This window comes from Lithobates pipiens, unplaced genomic scaffold, assembly GCF_037356315.1.
Source record: "Lithobates pipiens isolate NorthernLeopardFrog02 unplaced genomic scaffold, aLitPip1_a1.2 Scaffold_16, whole genome shotgun sequence".
Taxonomy (NCBI): Eukaryota; Metazoa; Chordata; class Amphibia; order Anura; family Ranidae; genus Lithobates; species Lithobates pipiens.
The window spans coordinates 122,021,315-122,042,878 of record NW_027507748.1 but is presented as its reverse complement, the minus strand read 5'-3'; the positions used below and the strand labels follow the sequence as shown (position 1 = coordinate 122,042,878).

At 39.4% G+C, this 21,564-nt stretch overlaps 1 protein-coding gene and 1 long non-coding RNA gene across 5 annotated transcripts in view; both read right to left on the bottom strand.

The window, feature by feature from the left end:
* The window catches only part of SEZ6 (seizure related 6 homolog), a 916,788-nt gene that overhangs the window by 525,406 nt on the left and 369,818 nt on the right, over window positions 1-21,564 (bottom strand). The window lies entirely within an intron of this gene.
* On the bottom strand, window positions 19,123-21,185 carry LOC143984275 (uncharacterized). Of its 2 annotated transcripts, XR_013274765.1 has the most exons (4): window positions 20,282-21,185; window positions 20,033-20,179; window positions 19,356-19,607; window positions 19,123-19,203 (listed from the first exon to the last, which is right to left on the bottom strand). It is a non-coding gene; the product is annotated as an uncharacterized LOC143984275 (long non-coding RNA). The 2 variants fall into 2 exon arrangements; XR_013274764.1 differs by having other exon boundaries at window positions 19,126-19,607; window positions 20,282-21,181.

Below are 21,564 nucleotides of genomic sequence, written 5' to 3'. Positions count from 1 at the left end.
TTTATTTAATATTTTCTCTATATAATTCTTCGATCTTTTTTTCCTCAATATCTTTGCTAAGATCTTACTATTTTTAATGCCGCTATAATATCTCTCTTTATTAATCCTATTATATATCGTCCTCATTTCCTGTTCCATTAATTCCCCGAGTTCCTCTCTTTTCATAGCCAGTTTATGTAATAGGTCCACTACCTGTCCACTTTCCCTGCCATTTGCCTTTTTATGTTCTTGCTCTAATCCATGGATTTCCTCCCTCAACTCTCTACTCTTTTTAATACCTTCTCTCTTCCTATTTGTACCTAGTGAAATATATATCCCTCTTATATAAGCTTTATGTGTCTCCCAAATAATATTTTCCATATTCTCTTCATTTAAATTAGTGGTAAAAAAAAACTCCAATTCCTTTCTAATTATTTCCTCTCCTTTCTCGTCCAACAGTTCCCTATTCAATTTCCAGGAAAAAGGAGATTTCTGAAATCCTGGGATTTTGATCTTCAGGCATATTGGAGAATGATCAGACAATGTTCTAATTCCTATATCTGTGGATATCACCTCGTCCAGAACCCTATGTTCCACTAACCAGTAGTCGATCCTTGTGTACGTCCCGTGTACCGGGGAATAGAACGAGTAGTCTCGTATCCTTGGGTGCATAGTTCTCCACACATCCATAAGCTGGTACTGATATAGCCTGTGTTTTATTATTCTCCTCTGCTCCTTCCCAATCCCCTGCACACGGGACGAACTATCCATTTGCGGATTCATACAAAAGTTCATATCTCCAGCTATAATTACTCTTCCTCTTTTAAAATCCCATAATTTCTCCAATATTCCTTTCAGAAAAACCGTTGGACTTCTATTTGGGCAGTATATGTTAGCGAGGGTATAGTCTACTCCCCATAATTTCCCCTTCAGAAAGAGGAATCTACCCTCCGGGTCGACTAATCTTTCTTCTATTTTATAGTATACCTCCCGTCCTATACCGATAGCTACCCCTTTTGAGTTCCTTGAGTAAGAATCTCCATAAAACCACACCGGGAACCTAGGGGAGTATATTCTAATCTTGCTTTCGTATGATAGATGGGTTTCCTGTAAGAACACTATACCCGCTTCATATTGTTCTATTTCTTTCAGAATTTTAAACCGCTTTGCTGATTCATTTAGCCCCCCTAACGTTATATGACAAACAATTAACTATAGACATAGATTTTAGTCAGGCTGGTTTCTCCTCTTTTCTCACTTAACGAGGTTCTCTGCTGTCGGGTCTTCTTTCTCCCCCCACCCCTCCCACCCCCCCTCCCAACCTCCTCCCAACCCTCCCAGACCCCTCTTTGGTCCTTGTACCTATATCCAGAATATATCCCCATCCTGGAATATGTACCTCACCCCTTGGGGTGAAGCTCCAAGCCCGGCATTCCGTGTCCCTCCACTCCCCCCCGGCCTTGAAGGCCCGGTAGACATAGGGGGGGAGAGGAGGGAGCAGATAGTCCAGGGAGGCTCTTCCCGTTTCCACCCATACCCACATTAACTTTTATTTACTTTACCTCTCCCATCTCGTTTCTTTTGTAATAAATTACACCAGCCCCCCCCCCCCCTCTCCCCCTACCCCCCCCCTACATTAAGCTCTCTGCCCTATTCCCTCTTCAATTAGTCTTTCTTCTCTTTCCGATCGCTTAGGTATACTAATGGTTGGAATCTGTAACTCTGTACAAAAGTCCTGTACTTCTTCCGGAAATTTCAATCTAACCGTCTTTCCGTCCCTATGTACTATCAATGCTGCAGGAAACCCCCAACTATATTTAATATTAGCTTGTCTTAAATGTTCTAGTAATGGTTTTAATTGTCTTCTTCTGGATAATGTTTCACTTGACAAGTCCGCAAATACTTGCAAAGTTGTTTGCTCGTATTGCAACGGGTGTCTCTCTCTGAGGTTCCTCCATATTTTCTCCTTATCTGTATACCGATGGAATTTAACAATGACATCTCGTGGGGTCTCCTCCTTCATTCCTAGAGGCTTTCTAATTCTATGTACTCTATCGATCTTTAACTCCTCGTCCTCTTCTCGTCCTAGTAGGGGGTTAAATATTTTCCTTATTTTTTCTTCCAGTTTCTCTCCATTTTGCTCTGGGAGGGCTCTTATCCTTAGATTTTGGCGTCTATTTTGATTTTCCTGTGCTTCCATTTTATAAAAGGTATTTCTTTGGTTTATTTGCAGTGCTTTCACTTGCGATTTTAATTCTGCGATTTCTTGTGTTTGTTTCTCAGTTCTCTCCTCAGCCTCTTCTACTCTCCGCAGCAAATGGCCCAGATCCATCCGGACATTTGTAATCTCACTCTTAATTTAACTTTCCATCCTTTCAAACATTACCATCATCTCGATCTTCGTGGGCATTTGAGCTATACTTCGCTGTTCTTCCCCGTCCCCCTCGTAAGTTTCCATCTCTCTCTCTGTTTGTGTTTCTTCTCTTGTTTTATCTCCTTGGGCTCCTTTTAACTTAGCCATTTCCTTTTTTGCGTTTTTGGTTGGCAAGGATGTTTTTTTTTCTACATCTGGGCTTTTTTGGTTACCCTCTTTAGTTGTCAAGTATTTTTGTATTGAACTAGCTGTTACACTAGTATTTAAACTCTCCCTCTGGGTTTTAGGTTCTGTTGTTTTATGTGATCTTCCCCTCATCATGTATCTTGTTCACTTATCTTGTTTGACAAAATAGTTGTCCTGTATAGAGGGGAGTACCTCTCGGTTCCAATCTTTGCTTTTATTGATTTGAATGGAGGGGCAAGGGGAGAGAAGAATATCCTGCCGTTTCACCTCTCAGGCACCCTAGTTTAGATGTAATACTTCTCTTCACTTTTGCTTTAAGAATTAAAAATTCTGCGACTTGATGGATTTTTTTTATTTTTTTTTACTTTTACTTTTTTTTTTTATTAGGGCACCTGTAAAGATCCTGTAAAGGAACAATAAAAAAACAAAACGTACCCTTCGTCCCTTTTTTCCGATCTCTATATAGCGTAAGAGGGGCGGGAGGACACGTAGAGAGAGAGGAAAAAAAAAAAAAAAGAAAACGCATAAGGAACAAAAAAAAAAAAAAAAAAGGGGAATGTCCTTATACTTTTGCAGCTCTATTTCTGCTTGATCCAATTGTCTAATCAGCTGCTATCCACCACATAATGGAAAGTTACTCTCCAGTAGATATCGCTCCGAACTTATCGCATAGTTAAATCGCAGAGTTCATCACTTAATTTGCAGCTTAGTTCCTAGCATAGTTCATAACCTTTTCAGTCAGTACTGAGCTGTATCAATACTTAGTCCTTAAGTGAGCTTAAAACTCAGTACTAGTTTCAACTATCAGTTTAGCAGTTTCCAGTAATTCCAGCATTTAATCAATTGAGCCACTCCTAGGGTTATTAGGCAATCATTGACATTTAAACAAGTCCTCTCATTGGTACGTTCTTACAAACATTTCAATTCCGTAGCTCTCATAGATTCATAGGTTTCAAAAAGAATCATTGCTCCATCAAGACCTCTCTTATGTCTCCAGTCAGTTAAATTTTAGCCAGCCCCAGCTGCTGCATCTCTCCCTCAGTTAGTCATCAAATCTCTTTAGCTTCCACAGCAAACACAGTTCAAACACAGTTCACGATGCAACAGCGCTGGATAACCTAGGGGCTCTGGAGGGTAGTATGCAGAGCATAATATACAGAGGACACAAAGGCAGAGATAAGAGGGGGGGGCGTATGGAGGAGACAGAGGGGAGGCCAGCAACCAACAGTCACTCGTGGGGTCTCAGGATCAGGTGTTTTCTCTTGCAGCCATTTTTTTGATTGAACCAGGGATATCTCTCACTTACCCCTGTTCAGTTTCCTGCATCCTTTACTGCTGTCCACCCCGATCTATCAGTCGCTCCTCCTTGGTCTCCTGATCCAATATCATGGGGAATAGGCATCTGCGGGGGTCACCATGTGCTGTCCTCTAACACGGTGTTCTATCCCACTTCAGCAGCATCTGCATCAGACTTGCTGCCATGGATCTCCTGCCTCCCCTTCCGTCCTCACAGACACCGCCTCGGGCTCCTCCCCCAGCTTTCCCACATCACATCCTCCCTCAAGAGAGGGAAGCTTGGCTTCTTACCCTCTAACTTTTCATGTTTAAACCAGAGTTTACAATTTTGCAAAATGTTTGTAAATGGGCAGTTCAGGTAGAGCAGAATGACTTCTGTGATAACTCCCATGAGTTCAGTAACAAAAATTCCTCAATTTTCTTTTCAATACATTTTAATTTAAATTATTATTATTATTTTTTTAAAGACCAGTACAATCATAGATATAGAACACATATTGCACATCACCCATGGGGCATCAATATATATTATAAGTACAACAGTTACAAAAAATATTTAAAAAAAAAGTCACATGAGAGAATTGTATAACAGGATACATTCTATAAGATAGCAGGCAGATGATAACATGTCCCAAAAAAGGACCCCACCAAGGGTCCAAGCTATCCAAAGTACTCTGAAAATGAAGCAGAGAGCTCTTAACAGTGTTATTATCTTATCCACGGTCTATTAACCATTCAATCCAAAACCATTCTACTCACTAACCAGTGCTTATGAAGATGGGGCTTGTAAGCAGCGAAGTCAAGGATCCTAAACTCTCACACATTTTGCTTGTTTGTCCAGCAGTATACTGACCAATTTTTCATTTACCATAATTCAAATGATCTTTTGCTTCATAACAGATATGGAAGTTTCTAATTTTTGATGATTTAATAGTTCCCCTGCACCCACAGTAACCAAGAGATGTTGGTCTAAGGTAATTTCAAACTAAACTCAATCTAAAACTCTTTTTAGGTTTTAACAAAGGGTGAGAAGGGGGTTAGAATCTCTTTCAGCCTTTTAGTTGCTGTATTCGATGAAAAGACATTGAATAAATGTCCCCTCATTTTTTGTTATGTTGACACACCAATGACACCATGGCAAGAAAGAGGGATTGGGAATCAGCAAGACACAAAGTAATGCATTTGGGTGTTAAAAATACCAGCACAAGTTACTCGCTAGGGGGAGAACCTCTGGGGGAATCTAGGATGGAAAAGGATCTGGGGGTCCTAGTAGATGACAGGCTCAGCAATGGCATGCAATACCAAGCTGCTGCAAGCAAAGACAACAGAATATTAGCATGCATTAAAAAGGGGATTCACTCCAGAGATAAAACAATAATTCATAATTTGTCCACTCTACAAGACTCTGGTCTGGCCACATCTTGAGTATGCCGTACAGTTCTGGGCCCCAGTCCTCAATAAAGGAACTGGAGGATATCTGCTATGAGGAATGACTACAAGCATTAAACTTATTCTCTCTGGAGAGGAGACATCTGAGAGAGGACATGATAGAGCTGTACAAATCTGTTCTGGTGACCATAGCATAGGGAAAAAACTTTTCTGTGAAAGGGAAGTTAAAAAGACATGCGGCCATTCACTGAAATTGGATGAGAAGCGGTTTAACCTCAAACTACGTAGAGGGTTCTTTACTGTCACCTTAACGATCACAACTCATGATCTAGAGCTTCCACTGGTGAGGCATTGGGCACACAGAGCTGTGGACTCCAGGGCTGTTGTGGATGACATGCTTAATTTCCCCTATGCTTGTGAGTCCATATGATTTTATAAATTTTTCCTTACTTAATAAAAAGGTGCACTCTTCTTTTTTGTTTATGTTTACAGTCTTTAGTGCCCACTGATCAAGAGAGCTGCAAGGTGGTGCATTTTGATTAAACCTTTAACCCTTTTAAGCTTAAAAAACGATTAGATGGGCACCTTAATGATCACAACAAACAGGGATGTACAATATATTATTGACATAAACACACTCACACAGAACTGGATGGACTAGTGGTTTTTTTTCAACACCAACTATGTAATAAGGATACAGACAGCAATAAAAAGTAGTGATTCTTCAGATTTTTTTCATTTCTCACTTTTTTTACACTGTACTAGAATGTTGTTTTCAATGTTTTTGTTACTGTCTCTGTTGCCAGTGTAGAGATTTCCCATCACTCCCTGTCTCTATGACCTCCTGCTGCCCCTCACCAGAAAGTGAGAGAAACATTTCCCACTGGCAATGGATTTTAATGGCTCAAATCCCTGGCAGGTGTTTTTTTTTTCTGTCTCTGCCATGTTAATGAGATTTCCTTTTCTGTCACAAAGACAAAGCAAGAAGTGGAAACCTCTCCAGGTTGAGGGGGAAATCCATTTTAGACAGTTGTGATCAGAACAGGTGTCCCTATTGGAAATTCACCCCTTAATCCTGTTCCAGCGATAACTGTAAATGTTATATTATCCAATACTTTATGGAGTGGGTAAATCTGCCCATCACAAAAAAAAATGAGAAAAAAAAAATAACAAAGAGTAGGTGCGTGGAGCACTTGATTTCTAGTAGTGTTGAGGACTCTGATAGTCAGCTGGTGTAGAAGGTTTCAAGTGAGTTGTATCTCAGGAAGACTGTAAGTGTATAAAGAGCAGCACCAAAATTGGTTTGTATGGTACGGATTTTTTTTAAATTCTGGAATCATGTAACACAAAAAGCCAGTGCATTTTGGGAGATTCAAGCGACCCCCTTCATTGGGGCTTGGTATGTGAGTGGTGTTTTCTGGACAGTATTTATACATCCTGAAATATGTAGCGGAGTGTGAAACTGCTCCAATTGCTGATTCAAACCATAAACAGGGGCATCTATACACTCCACTCCGTCTTCCAGGATATCTTTGTTATATACTGCCCAGAATATGCCCCTTTAATCCATATTAAGCCCTGATGAAAGGACACCCTTGGAACCCATAAATCATGTTGCCTTTCTCTTTTTTTTATGACCCCAAATTAAAGAAAAACATATGGATCTAACTTGTTAATTTTGTCACTTTCCTTCAAACACTTCCAAACAATATCTTTTTCACTCTCAAAATAATTGTTTTGGCTTTAGACACTGTAAGACTTGTAAATGCTAACAATGGAACTGTATGGTTTTGGGGCTGCAACAATTACACACAAGCCCCCAGTGAGTAATTCCTCTTGTGTGTTCATACTGCTTCATTTTCTTTAAAAGATATGTTACAAAGTGGTAGTACTGGTATTTTCTGCATTGTTTGCATGATATAAGCTAGAATTACCCTTTTTTCTTACAATATAATATGCCACAGTAAACAATAGGTATCCAAAAACAATTACGCACGATTGAAATTAAAGATGACTTGTCATGCAGCAATAAATATAACAGCCCAAGTAGAAATTAAAATGCAAAATAATATGACTGTGCTACATACAGAATCTTTCTGTAGAAATATCAGCTGTAAAATTCTCTGCTTCCTTTGTATGTGAAATGTTATGGAACTATGTAAATTATAGACAGGAGAGATCTAATACATTAGACTCAGCGGGATCATTCACAGCCAGTTGGCAGTATTCTCTAGCTGGCACAATGCTGCAGTGCCAAGCAAGTCTCAGAAGCAGAAAATTCTCTGTACCAGTACTGTATATGACTTATTCACGCATATAGGTAGATCAGATAGATAGATAGATAGATAGATAGATAGATAGATAGATAGATAATTAATAGATAGATAGATAGATAATTAATAGATAGATAAGCCTCCTTCACATTTTGCAGTTCCATGCCATGGCCTCTCCAGAGGCTGCACCCACAAACACCCTCTTCCCTCCCCTACCACTCTCTAACGAATCACTGTCATAAAAATACAATTAAAACTTACATAAATGCTAATTTTACTCACCTAAATCCATGGTCATATGTCATTCCAGTCCCAAGTCTTCTCACTGTGTACAGGAGGCATGATCTTTATTCAACCAGCTTTAGAATAATCAGTAGACTAGGATAGATAGGAAACTGAAATGTCTCCGAAGGTTTTCATTTATCCAGGTCATGGTATAGCTAGTAGTAGTTTTTCACATTCAATTGAATTTGCGTTACAATGTTAGGTTGATATAATTGTCTATGTGGGATATGATTAAATCCTGGGATATGATCCTAACACTTATGTGCACTGAATAAACCACTTGGATGAGTGGGGAAGCATCTTCAGCATAACAGAACAAGTTCAGTTGAATGTGACTAATTACATTTAGATAGGAGGCTGAAATCTCCAGAACCTTTCAAGGGGTCCTTTGATGTGATGGGTAGCCTCACAGCCTAATAAAATGTTTTTTAAGTAACAGTGGACAGAATTAGGCTTGACTTTTAATTGAAAAGTCGATATTTACATTTGCCTTAAAGTGTCACTGAATCCACATCATAAAAAGCTGACACTAAATAATGTATTACATGCTATTTATACTCACCATATATATATATATATATATATATATATATATATATATATATATATATATATATATATATATATATATATATAAATATATAATAACAGTGCCATAATTACAAACAGAAAGAGAAGGGACAATGTAAGTTAAATAGTGTGGGGTTGATTTACTAAAACTGAAGAGTGCAAAAATTGGTGCAGCTGTACAAGGTATCCAATCAGCTTCTAACTTCAGCTTGTTCAATTAAGCTTTGACCAAAAAACATGGAAAATGATTGGTTTCTATGCAGAGCTCCACCAGATTTTTCATGTCCTAGTTTTAGTAAATCCATACCAGTGAGTTTAATATCACTTTCAGCATTTACGCAGGATATACTGGTTAATGTATTTTGGTTCCCAAGGATAACCTCTACTTATTTATCTTTCTTATGATATGTTCAGCTTTAAATGCCCAGGTTTGTGAAAGAATAATATGAATAAATACTGTATATTAGCTAAATTAACAGATTTAAAAATTGTTGCAATGTTTTCTCCAGCAAAATATAGCCACTACAAATAACAGGAATAAAGACATGTGGGCAACCACATGTCCCCTCTTATCTGACTGTAGTTAAGTGTTCGAAGGAAGAACATTCCTGAAGTGACACCTGTCATCTGCTGAGCTTACTTGTCATATATTTTAATGAATAATTAAGGGCAGAAGGGAAGCAAATGGTCCGAGGAATTAAGGAGCTGACAGGAACACTTTAAAGTGACCTAGCAATGGCCTTCGCTGTTTACAGCCTCTCAGTCTTCATCCTTTTTTTGTAATTGCCTGGCAATTTAATATGTTTTAGGTGAGCAAAACATCTTAATCTTTAATGATGTAAAGATTCTCTCTGCTTTGAGCTGCAAGAGTGGACTCCTGCCAAGTCTGACCATTTAATCATGTCACAAACAAATCGCCAGGAATTAAAAGACCGTTTTAGATGAGAAATTGAAATTAAAGTATCATAATAAGCTTAATTTACCCACCAAGTTGAAGCCATTTCTAGACGCAAAGACGGTATCTAAAAACATCAAAGCAAATGTGTTGATTTATAGAAAGCATCCCAGGTTGGAGTAGAATTTTATGTGGATATAACATTTAACTCCTTCGTTATAAGTATAATACCAGCTTGGATAGCAGACGAGGGTTGTTGATATTTAAAAAATACAACTATATCTAGAAATGTATATATGACACAAAGACTGTCATACTGGCCAGTTGTCCCTATTTAAGGGGTAGGCTTATCTGTTGGAAATTGAAACAGAGGTGGGCTAGAAAGGGAATTAGCAATGCTGTTATGATGTATATTCTAAGGATGTGTGAATTTTGCAGCCAATTTAGCCAAACCTTTTAAAATTTGGAAACTGAATCCGAATCTCATTGAAGTGGGTGGTGAATTTTATTATTCAATGCATTCTTTTTGTGGGGCTCATAAACAATCTATTGTCAGCATGAGTAGGCACTATGCAGGGGATAGGTAAGAAAGGCAACCCCTATAGAGCCCTGCCTGATCAGATTGGCTTTTCTTCCATTGTGCCTCCCCCTTCGGTATCTAGAGAGGGGCTTCTTTACTCTTTTATGTTTTTCCATTTTTCCTCTCTCCCCCATACAAATACCTGAGTTTATTATTTTATAGCACCCTTGCTACGGAGCATCTTGCAAACCTGAGAAAGACCTGCTGATAAGAACCCACTTTTTGAGGCTTTCTATCTACCCTAACAGTCACAATACTTGCACATTAGTGCAAACTTAGGACCAAGGTATATTTTCTTTATTTTTTACTACTTACTGCTACTTAAGGGGGATCTATGGAGATATAATACATATAAACAGACTACGTTATAATTTTACTTTGTAGGCTTTTGGGCAACTGCAGGGAATACCAGTACCCTAAACAAGTGAATGTGATTACTTTCTTAATCTGAATATGTAAGTATCATATACAACACTATACACTCCATTGCATGTTAATGAAAGTATTCAATATATGCCATCCTTGCAATCCTCCTAACATATCTGTATGTCCCCACATCTGACAATTGAGCCATTGGGGATGAGTGCTCTGATCCCTGCATTTCATTGCGAGTGAGTTCCTGATGAAACAAACAGTGTATGTATAAGATTACCTGTATGTAACAATGCATTCTATCATGTATATGTTCTTATCTAAAGATTGATTAAAAGCTCATGAAGAAGCGAAAAATGTAGAGTGGAACTGTAAGAGGTTCACCAAGGACAAGAGAAACCCCAGTACAAGGAGGATATGTGAATATCTTGGTGTATACCATTTCATGCACATAGTTTTCATATATGTAGTACAGTTCTCTAGAGGGGGTTTACACCATGTCTGTGACTTATATTATTTTAAATAGAAAAAAGTATTTTATTTAATTATTATATTGTATACAATTAGTTTTTTAATGCAGATCAAAAAAAATGTGTTATTTTTATATTTATGTGCCTTTAAAGTCCAGGATTTTTCTAGTTTCCATTACAATTGTCAGAAAATAGACATCTGAAGCAATTTCTGTAGGGACATTTACCAATACCAAAATAAATTGAAATTAATACAGAAGGGAGATTTTTCATGTGGTTTCAAAGGAAATTGAAGATACATACTATAAATCCTTTAAAATAAAATTTTTGGGGATGCATAAAAGCTGTACATGATATTACGGAACAGCACAATGATCATGGACAGCACAGCAGTATACTCTGGCAGTGCTTTCCCCTTCTCCCCTCCATGGAACCCAAGACTACTTCACCTTGAGCTACAGCTGCTGTATATTCCCCATTGCTGCTCCTTGCCTGCTGTCTCCTGCCTCAAGAGGGACTGAGCCACCCTCCTCCTCTATGGCTATCCCGCTATCTTCCTCTATGTCAAAAGAGATTATGACTTCTAGCTCTGCTGGAAGTTTCTGTAAAATAATACTTTTTACTATTACCCATGAGCTTTCCTCCTGCTAGTTTTGAGATCATGCCTTCTCTCTCAATCTTCAAATTGAAAATACTACTCTACTGAACCTCATTTACAGCTGTAATGTATTTAAAGGTTTTAATCATGTCAACCCGCTTGCCTTGATTTTTCTAGGCTGTACATATAAAATTCATCTAGTCTCTCCTGATATGTTTTACCCTCAGACCTTAAACCATTTAGTAGCCCTTGCACCATTCAGCAGCTAGGTAATCTTCAGAGATAATGCACTACTATGGCATAACAGATTTACACTGGTACCAAGGTATGTAACAAAGAAAAGAAATAAAGCACAGGTAATGAGAAACAGAAAGAGACAAGAGAAGCAGATACCTTACATTATATAGAATTACATGTTTTCTATAAACTGATATATGCTAGTTAGGAGCCAGAGTCATGTATTCTAGCACATGATTCATATAAAAACAATGCATGCAGTCTATAAATCCTTGTTGACTTTACATTTACACTCTCTCTCATTAATACACATTAAGGACTAACTCCAGACAATTTTTGTTATGTGAGGAAGAGTTAAGTTGGCCATAAAATCTTCATTTTTTTTGCTCCCCACATCCTCACCCCGAGACCTTGTATTCTGATAGCTACACCCATGGCTGTCAAAATACACTCAAGATCAAGAAAGTTTTCCGACATGCCCCTTTGACAGACATTGATCGAACAATCAACTTGGGGGACTGCCACACGCTCATCGAAATTTAGCCAATCCTTACTGAACCAGCCAAAGTTTAATCAATTTATGGCCAACTTCAAAGTTTCCCAACAGTTTTTAGGAGATTTTCTCACTTTCATTTCCTTTGACATCCATACAGGAAACAGAAAAGCACAGACAGCAAAAAAACATTAAAAAAGAGTAGATTTATCTACACTATTAAAACCCAAATATTCTCAAATATTCGAGAAGGGGACAAATATCTTCATAAAATTACACAACAAGAAAGCTACAGGGAAAGTCTTTTATAGCCAACCACCCAAATGTTAAAAATATATAGTTGAATTCAAGAGATATACTGTATGGTAAATATATACACACACATATATATATATATATATATATATATATATATATATATATATATATATAAACTATACAGGGAAGGTACAAACACTTGCTCCTCTGAATCTAGAGGAACATCTTTTGTAGCCACCTTACAATGTTTTTAAATATAGTAAAGTATTTTGTTTTATTTTCAGCTGTGTTGGTCAACTTGATAACATGGAGGGAGCACATAATTCCAATGACCAAGGACGAATTATTATCCTATGAGAGTGTATGGATGGCGAGCTGGTGTGGACATTTATCTGAGTGTGTAGGATAATTTATGCCCTGCTAATGGCTGTAGTACCTTCTGCCAGCCCCAGTGTCACAGATGTGTCCTGCAGTGATATAAGGGTTGGTGGAAAGTAATACAGTGGGGGCCAAATATTCAACACACCCAGATGTGTTGAGTGCAGAAGATTCATCAAGTAGCGGTAACACCGCAACTTAGTAATGATAAGTTTCATGGGCACAGGACATATTTTACAGGCTCTGCAGTATTATTTTTTTTGGAAGTGACAGATATTTTATAAACTACAGGCATATATTGTATAGGTTTATTAGGGATACAATATAAGTGTCTCAATCTGTCCAAAACCGATACTTTGGTTTTGGAGAGAAGCTAAACAGTTAAACTATCAGTGGGTGTCTTTTATCTCTCAGTGGAGAAATCTCTAGACTTAAATTCCCAAATCTTTTCACCTGCACAAAGGAGAATGCAGCAAGAGGATTGTGAACCCTCAAAGGATTTGTGTAAACAGGCATCAGTTTCAGAAGCAAGTCATGCTTTCAAGGAAAAAAGGCTTGCATTTGAGATGTGTTTGAGATACTTTTAAATTTTTTTGAGTAGCTTTTGACATGCTTGTATTTACATTCACAATTTGTCTGGGATGGGGGATCAGTTCAGACTCACCAGAGCACGGCATGCTGCATTTACCAAGATGTAAAGCTAAACAAAGCAAATCAATGTAGCAAGAAATGCAAGCTAAGAATGCTCTTCAAAATCTGAATTCAAATATTGCACCCCACTTTCCAAAAACAAAACAAAAACAACTGCACTTGTCAAACGTTTCTCAACGTTGGAAACAGACAAAGCTCCAGGACAAGGAGATTTTATTATAGGAAATCATGATAGTTAAGCCAATTGGTGACTCCCTACCAGGTTCCACCTATAGGGGTTGGGTGGACTGACCCATGAAGTAAAAAAAAAAAATACACAAGTATCCAACCAAGAAGCAGTTTTCATTATTCTAATAAAACCTGCAATATGATAGGTCATAAAGGGTTGTTAAGCCTTAAGAGAAACCAATCAACTATATTATTACATTTCAAAATAATGTTTTTATGTTCTCTATTTTATAAACTGATGTTTTATTATTTGTATTATTTATCATATTTTTTGTTACATGTATAATATGAATGAAATATTTATTTAACAAATTACCCTTCATAACAAGTCAACCTTGCATTACTAATTATATGTTAATATTGTCTCTCAGTTCAGCTAATGCAATAAACCCCAGGTTTATATGCAATATGAACATAAATAACAACCTTTTCTACACCTTTTTAGAAAATAAATAAAGCATCCAGCTAAAGCCAAGTATATTACGCATTAAAATGTTAAAGCCAGACTGTCAAAACTATACCATACAACTGACCTACTGGACGTACAGAAAAGTCACAACTGTTTTGGGTTTGATTTGCAGCTGGCTTGTATACAGTAGGAAAAATGGATTGTGATTCAGGTTCGCTAGTACCATGAGTTTGAGGCAATTCCTGTGGATTCGAGATTTGTGGTCCCAATGAATTTGTGTGCAGATTCCCCCCGTTTCATTTTTGTGATCTATAATGAACTTCATGGCCTTCAGAATATGGCCAGAGGCTTAGAAGGGCCTATAAGGGTCAGTGTATTGGAAGTTGTCGTAAGGAAAGGACAAGGCATAAAGAGAGATTAAGGTCAGTTGGGAACCGTTTTGCATCATTGAGAACAGGGACAGTCCTGGCAAATTGCTGACCAATTTCAAACTGGGCTTGTTACACTATAATGAAAAAGTGTCACTTGCCACACGAATAGACAATCTCCCTTCTGTAGATTCATATTATAATAATAATAATATATATATTTTTTTGCAATGGGAATGTCCACAATGCCCAGCTTCAAATACTTTTTTATACTGTAGTTTGCCTGTTAGCCCTGAAAGAGGACTAATGCACACATAGGCTTCAGTGTGATGCACTATTAGGTTTTGGTTTTCTAAATTTCAAACAGAGTTTACCAAACTCTTGGCGAATCGAACCTGGGTAATTGCGATATAGGCATTTGTGCTTCACATTGATGCATTTATACTTTGGGTATTAGAATACAGTAGCTAGATACAGTCAGTGTTATTTATAAACACTGCTACTTAAATATTAGAAAAAGGAATATATTGCCTCAACAATCCTTCCACACCTCTTGCAGAAGACTACAATAAGCCGCTGCTCAAAGGTAGGTTGACTTGGCTATCCTCCACACCTCTCCCAAGCTCAGGTGTTAGCCCAGATCCTTGGGCTGGGCATGTAAAAAAATAAAAAGCTTGAATGACTACACCATCCACTTTATCAATGCAGTGGTATCCTAAACACAGCGCCAAACACTACGTTGGCCAAAGGAGAAAGGTCAACGCGTTTTATGCCATCACAATGCTTACTCATGGCTGAGTCTTCCTGCAGAAGGCTGTGAAAGTGTAAAAGAGGCATATGGGGCTAAATTACATTAAAAGTAGTTCTATATTACATGCATGCTGAGTTCATATATAGGTGAGCATGTTTTGGTAAATATAGGTAAGATACTGTCAGAGGGGTGTGCTGGCCATGGCACAATGGCTGCCCAAAGGCAGGATTCCACAGGTGCCCATCCTGTCAGGCACACAAATGTGCGACTGCGCACGTATGCCAATAAGGTTGGTGTCAAATACCCTATATAAGTGCAACAGTCGCACTGGTGCTTTACTGTCTGATCTGAAGCTGTACCTGAAACCTGATCCTATTGATTCCTGTGTTTGACCCGGCTTGCCTTGACTTCGTTGTACCTCTCTTATCCTGACTTTGGCCTGTATTTGGACTTTTGCCTTGCTTCTTGCATTTTCTGTTGCTTCCCGATAATTTTTTGCCTGCCATCTATGCCTGCATCTGACTGTCTGTTGCCAACCTGGCTTGTCTGACCATGCATCTGGTACCTCCTACTACCTGCCACCTTCAGCCCAGCACCTGCTGACCTATCTACATCTGCTGTCTGGCTTCCTGGTCTTCCCTGGTGCCATATCCTGTACAAGGAAGAAGGTTCCAGCACCCTTACACCACCGCACACCGCTGTTGCAACATCAGTGGTCCCTGAGTCGGGTTGTACGAGATGCCTCCCTCTGCCCATCAGGCTCAACTGCCAGGTACATGACAGATACTATAAAAATGACTGTGGACTTTGAGAATACTAGTGTTGCTCTTGAAGTGGCATAATAAGTGGCATTTGAGAATGGTAGTATTGATTAGAAGGAGAAAATAGTCATGCAGCATGTAGAGGTGCTAGAAGTCATCATGGGTAAGGGAAAATACTAATTTATTTGCCCTTTCTCTCTCCGAGCATTCTACTGCACATAATATGGAGCCAGTGATTGGCCAGAAACTGGCCAAGCAACTTTCAGGAAAAATGTGCCAGCCTGCATGCAAGTGGTTTGGGAAGGACATGTGCGAGTGTTCGGATGCATAGCTTGGCAGATAGGGTCAATGCTGGGCATGTGTCTTCAGACATAATGGTGTGGTGTATATGGATGCACATACCTGATCCTGGTGAGGGCATCAAATAAGCTATTTAACCTCAATTATGTCTTCAGCAGCAATCTGCAACATTTTTCTCGATCTCTTGTTGTCTTATATTGTTAACGCTTCTTCATCAGTAACCAGCTCCTCGATTCTGTCTAGATCTCTGTCTTATTGCTGATGACCTCACGTCTTCTTCCAAAGACCATGAGCCTGTCTATAGTTCCTGTACCTCACTGCCTGAATGTTGCATTTTCTGTACCAGTGCTCTCAAATTGCTTCATAAGAATAGTATTGTGACCATTGAGCATGGAAAGTAATACATAAAATTGTTCTGCACCAGTGTTTTTTTTATCATAACTAGAGTGAGCAATTAGGAAAAAATATATATTAATAAAAAAAAGAAAAGGGGTGACTCAAAATACAACTCACAGTGACAAACAACCAAATCATCCAATTAATACAAATGATAAATGAAAAATATTTTAAAGCTTACATTTTGCCTTTCCTGTTTTTTTCCTTTCCCCTACTCATGAGCATGTTAATTAGCTGTTTAAATAAATCTTTCCATTTACAATATGTGCCTTACTTTAGATTCAGTGACATCATCATTGGGTCTCCATGCTTCTCTATGCAATGCAGACACATCATGGAAGGTGAGAGGGGCTGGCAGGGTGCTGTACATAGATCCCTAAACACTCTAGGGCAGTGATGGCGAACCTTGGCACCCCAGATGTTTTGAAACTACATTTCCCATGATGCCCATGCATTCTGCAGTGTAGATGAGCATCGTGGGAAATGTAGTTCCAAAACATCTGGGGTGCCAAGGTTCGCCATCTCTGCTCTAGGGTTACTAAAATCAAATACACTGTGGACTTTGCAAAATGCAGTTGCACTCTGCAAGTGCAGTTGCTCCAAAGCTTAGTATATGAGGTAAATCACTTTAAAAAGAAGTACCCTATCACAATCAAAGAAAATAAAAAACTGTGTTTTTGTTGGCACATGATCGGATGATGGAAGTCAGCAGAGCTTCTGTTCATTTACAAAGCTGTGAAGCAACTGCACTTGCAGAGTGCAACTGCACTTTGCAAAGTGCATAGTGTATTTGCTTTTAGTAAATCAACCCCTCTGTCTCAATACTCTGCTCAAGGCCCTCAGCCCTGAATCCCCTAGGAACAGGTACAGCACCTGCAAGCCATTCTTTATTTAACCTCTTCCTGATCAGCCGCCACAGTTACACTGCAGCAGGTCCACTGCGTGAGCTGTCGTAGCTATACGTCAATGCTCATGGCTGATGGTCGCGATGACCACCATCCACAAGCGATCATGAACAGGAGACACAGAAAAGGTACGAGTGTATGTAAACACACACATCCCTATTCTGTTCTGAGAGGAGTGCCAGATCGCATGTTCCTATTAGCTAGGAACCATGGTCTGTCACTTCCTCTAGTCAGTCCCCTCCCCCTTCAGTTATAATCACCTCCCAGGGAGACTCTACCACAAGGCCAACTCTCCTGCATGTATGCTCTTTTCAAGGGAAGTGACATACCTGCAGAGAAAATGCATCACACTTGCCCGACTCCTGCAGTGATCAGCCAAAACATTTAAAGTAATACCACACCTAATAGAGAAAACACAATACAGTAGGCATCTGCCTGCACAGTGGTCTGGAAGAAGTTATGCAATTACTAAAATGCCTTGATGCGTTGATGTCAGTATGAAGGAGTCGGCATTCCTAGGCAGGCTGTATTCGCATACAGATTACCCTTGGTAATGCTTACCTGTGACGCTGAGCCTCTGTGATAAAAAAAGATGCACCTAAGAGCCCTTTCACATGGCATTAGCGGTAATGTGCCGCTAGTTTTAGCGGCACTCTACTGTCCTTTTAGCTGCGCTTTTTGGGCACTAGCGGGGCGCTTTTAACCCCTGTTAGCGGCCGAAGAAAGGGTTAAATGCGCCCAAAAAGCACAGGGCAGGGGCGGTGGAGGAGCGTCCTGCAAGTGCACCGCTGCAGTGTGAAAGCTCTCTGGCTTTTTACACTGGGCTGCAGGGGAGGCATTTTTCAGGCGCTTTACAGACGCTATTTTTAGCCCTTTAGCGCCAGAAAAACGCCTCAGTGTGAAAGGGGTCTTACTGTATGCAGTGAATATAGAATCAGAAATTTCAGTACAGAGGAGAGGATTTTGTACAACTGTGCAAGACCAAAGGTAAGGTTGGATCTCAGCTTTAATTACACAAACAAATTCTGGGACAACCTCAGAGGCTGAGTCCTGGGGAACTTGCTCCCCGTGTCCCCTCTTCTTTCATAGGCCCGATAATGGCAGAACTCAATGATGGCTGCATAGAAAAATATATGCTAATAACTGTTTGAATGTAGAGCTTTCCTTGTCACTGATGTGACTGTATAAGTGTTGATTAAGTTAACTTGCTATATGATACATACTTGTCATTAAGTAGACCACTAAAGATGATCATTTGATCATTGCAGCTGCCTGCGTCTGTACTTCTCGTCTGTCCTGTAGGAAAAGGGTTCTATAGTTAGCGTTGTCCGTTCAAGCTTTTAACTGGGTCTACAACCACCCTGTGGATTCTGCTGAATAGACACCTACTGTCCTATCTGCCTGTAACTGGTTAAAGCAAAAGAAATACAGTTAATTAAACTGACTCTGTGAAACAGAGATAATGATACATGGCTAACGAAAGTATCCCCAAAGTGGGGTTTTTTAACAGCGTAAATTACCTGTGGAGGCTAGTTTATGTATATATGGAAATAAATACTGACATGTGGCAAAAAACTAATAATACAAATGTTTATTAGTAAAAAAGAGGATTGAACAGGTGACACAGTAGTCAGGGACTGAGCTCCACTATGTGAATAAAAATATATGATATTACATGGATAGACAGAATACAATTATAATGCCTAGACCATAATGCCACTGTAAATACAGTAAAAAATAGATAATGTGGACCCTTTACGCGTTTCGACCCTCTCGGGGGTCTTCTTCAGAAGGTTTTTATCTATTGTAAAAGAAGGAAGACAAACATAAATACATATCCATATATGGTGCACTGTACTTTACTAGAAATAATCTGCTGTGGGCAGAATATACACCAAACATTGCATGGTTACATAATTAACAGTCAGTTGGTATACATTGCATGATAGCTACCTATATCATTCACGTAGGAGATCCTCTTTGAAAGACAGAAATAAGCTCCGCCATTTCTCCCATATCCTTCACAGATGCGCCAAACCTGCATAGTTGAAGTTGGTCGCTATGCTCTACCGAAAAGGGAGAGCAAGGGAACGGAGTTCAAGGGATAAATAACTTACAGGGGATCACATCGCTATTGCTACCTCCAATATAAAATAGTGGAGGAGGGTATAGGTATGGGTAGACAGAAGTCGGGAGGGGGACAACCTACAATAAAAACAAAAGAAAATATAAGGATGTATATATATATGAAAAATCCCTATTCAGGGGCTGTCCCCCCTGTATAGGGGGACAGAAAATATACCTACATATAGTATGTCGGGTATATAGATACAGAGGTAAGCCACACTACTTGAGTGTAGCATACCATACACGATTAGAGTTTAAGCAGATGATAATAAAAGCTAAAGATCATTGTAAGTGCCCAGTAATGAGTCAGCAACGACAGACAACGCCAGATGACAAAGAAGAAAATAAGTGAAATAAAGACACAGCATGTGCAAAATCTAATACCCCAGCGTGACTGGTGGTGAAAGTAAGATGGTGAAAAGTAAAATAAGAATACACCATGTTCTGGTGTCCAAGGTGCCCCAGCGTAACAAAAGTAAGTGTGGAAAAGGTGGTATATATACCTGTGGTTAATATCAAGTAAGTGCACGTTATGTAGCAGAGCCAAAAAGGGGCAATATAATGGAGATAGTAGTTGATTAGAAATAGTGGGCTTTACAATCAAACCCCTCAGATACTTATACTGTCATGGGACAGAAAAGACCTTTCATCTGCAAATAAACAAGAGATAGTATTAAACTCCTGCAAGCAGAGCTATATATAAGCGGTGAGGAGAGTAGTAAAGCATTCAGTAGAGTAATCCAGTGACTTACCCTGCACCTAAAGTCAGTGCTAATGCTATCCTGTAGTAAGCAGAGTGAATTGCCAGTGTGAGGAGGTGGGATATAAATCATGTGTCATTCAATTAGCTGAATCAAATTAGGAACTCCACCTGTCTAGCCATAGCCTCATTTGGTCGCCATATTGGTTGATTAGAAATAATGAACTTTCCAATCAAACCCCTCAGATGCTTATACTGTCATGGGACAGAAAAGACCTTTTATCTGCAAATAAACAAGAGATAGTATTAAGCTCCTGCAAGCAGAGCTATATATAGGCAGTAAGGAGAGTAGTAGAGCATTCAGTAAAATAATCCAGTGACTTGCCCTGCACCTAAAGTCAGTGTTGGTGCTATCCTGTAGTAAGCAGAGTGAATTGCCAGTGTGAAGAGGTGGGATATAAATATCCCATATGTCGTTCAATTAGCTGAATCGAATTAGAAACTCCACCTGTCTAACCATATCCTCATTTGGTCGCCATATAGGCCGACCGGATGTGGTCCCCTCGGCGTTCCGGAAGTGACCTTCCCAACATGGCGGGAAGGTACGCAGTAGCGTCGCACCGGCGTGACGTCGGCACGTCGCGTCGCACGCGTACAAAACGCATGCGCAGTGAGGTGCCGCGTCCGGTACTGTTCCGGAATGCCGCCGACCAGATGCATTGTCCCGGGGGGACGGGTGGCGCCTACCCGCACAAGCCCCGGGACGAACGGGGAGAGGCATGCGTGCACCAATGCCGCTCCCCTCTTCTGGTCGGGAAGTCATACCCAAGCAGTCCGCCCTATGTGCAGCGAAACGAACAAGTATGCTCAAATGGCACCATCTGATGGAGAAAGAGGGGAAATGCACACGAGCTTAACCGTCATAAAGTGTATAGAAAAATATGTGAAAGGACATATTAATATATTTAATAGCAACATGTCAGGAGTAAAAATAAATATAAAAATAGCACAAAAACATTTCATAATGAATATATCATTCACAGGTAAACTGGGTATACATAAGAAAATCATCTACTGGTGAATGTACAGAATATGGCAAGCTGGTTATCGGATGGTGAGGCCATATATACATACTACGTTACTGTATCACATATATGCACATATACTCCCATCAGGTGCAAAGAGGAGCAAATAAGGATAATCAATATAATCATCCTATTAGAAAATTAGTGGAGCACCTATAAAAATGTGAACATTTGCACGTGTGTGGTAAGTTAACTTTATAGGTGCCTTGAGGGGCTATATCTGAGGCCCAAACCAAAATTGTTCCAATTA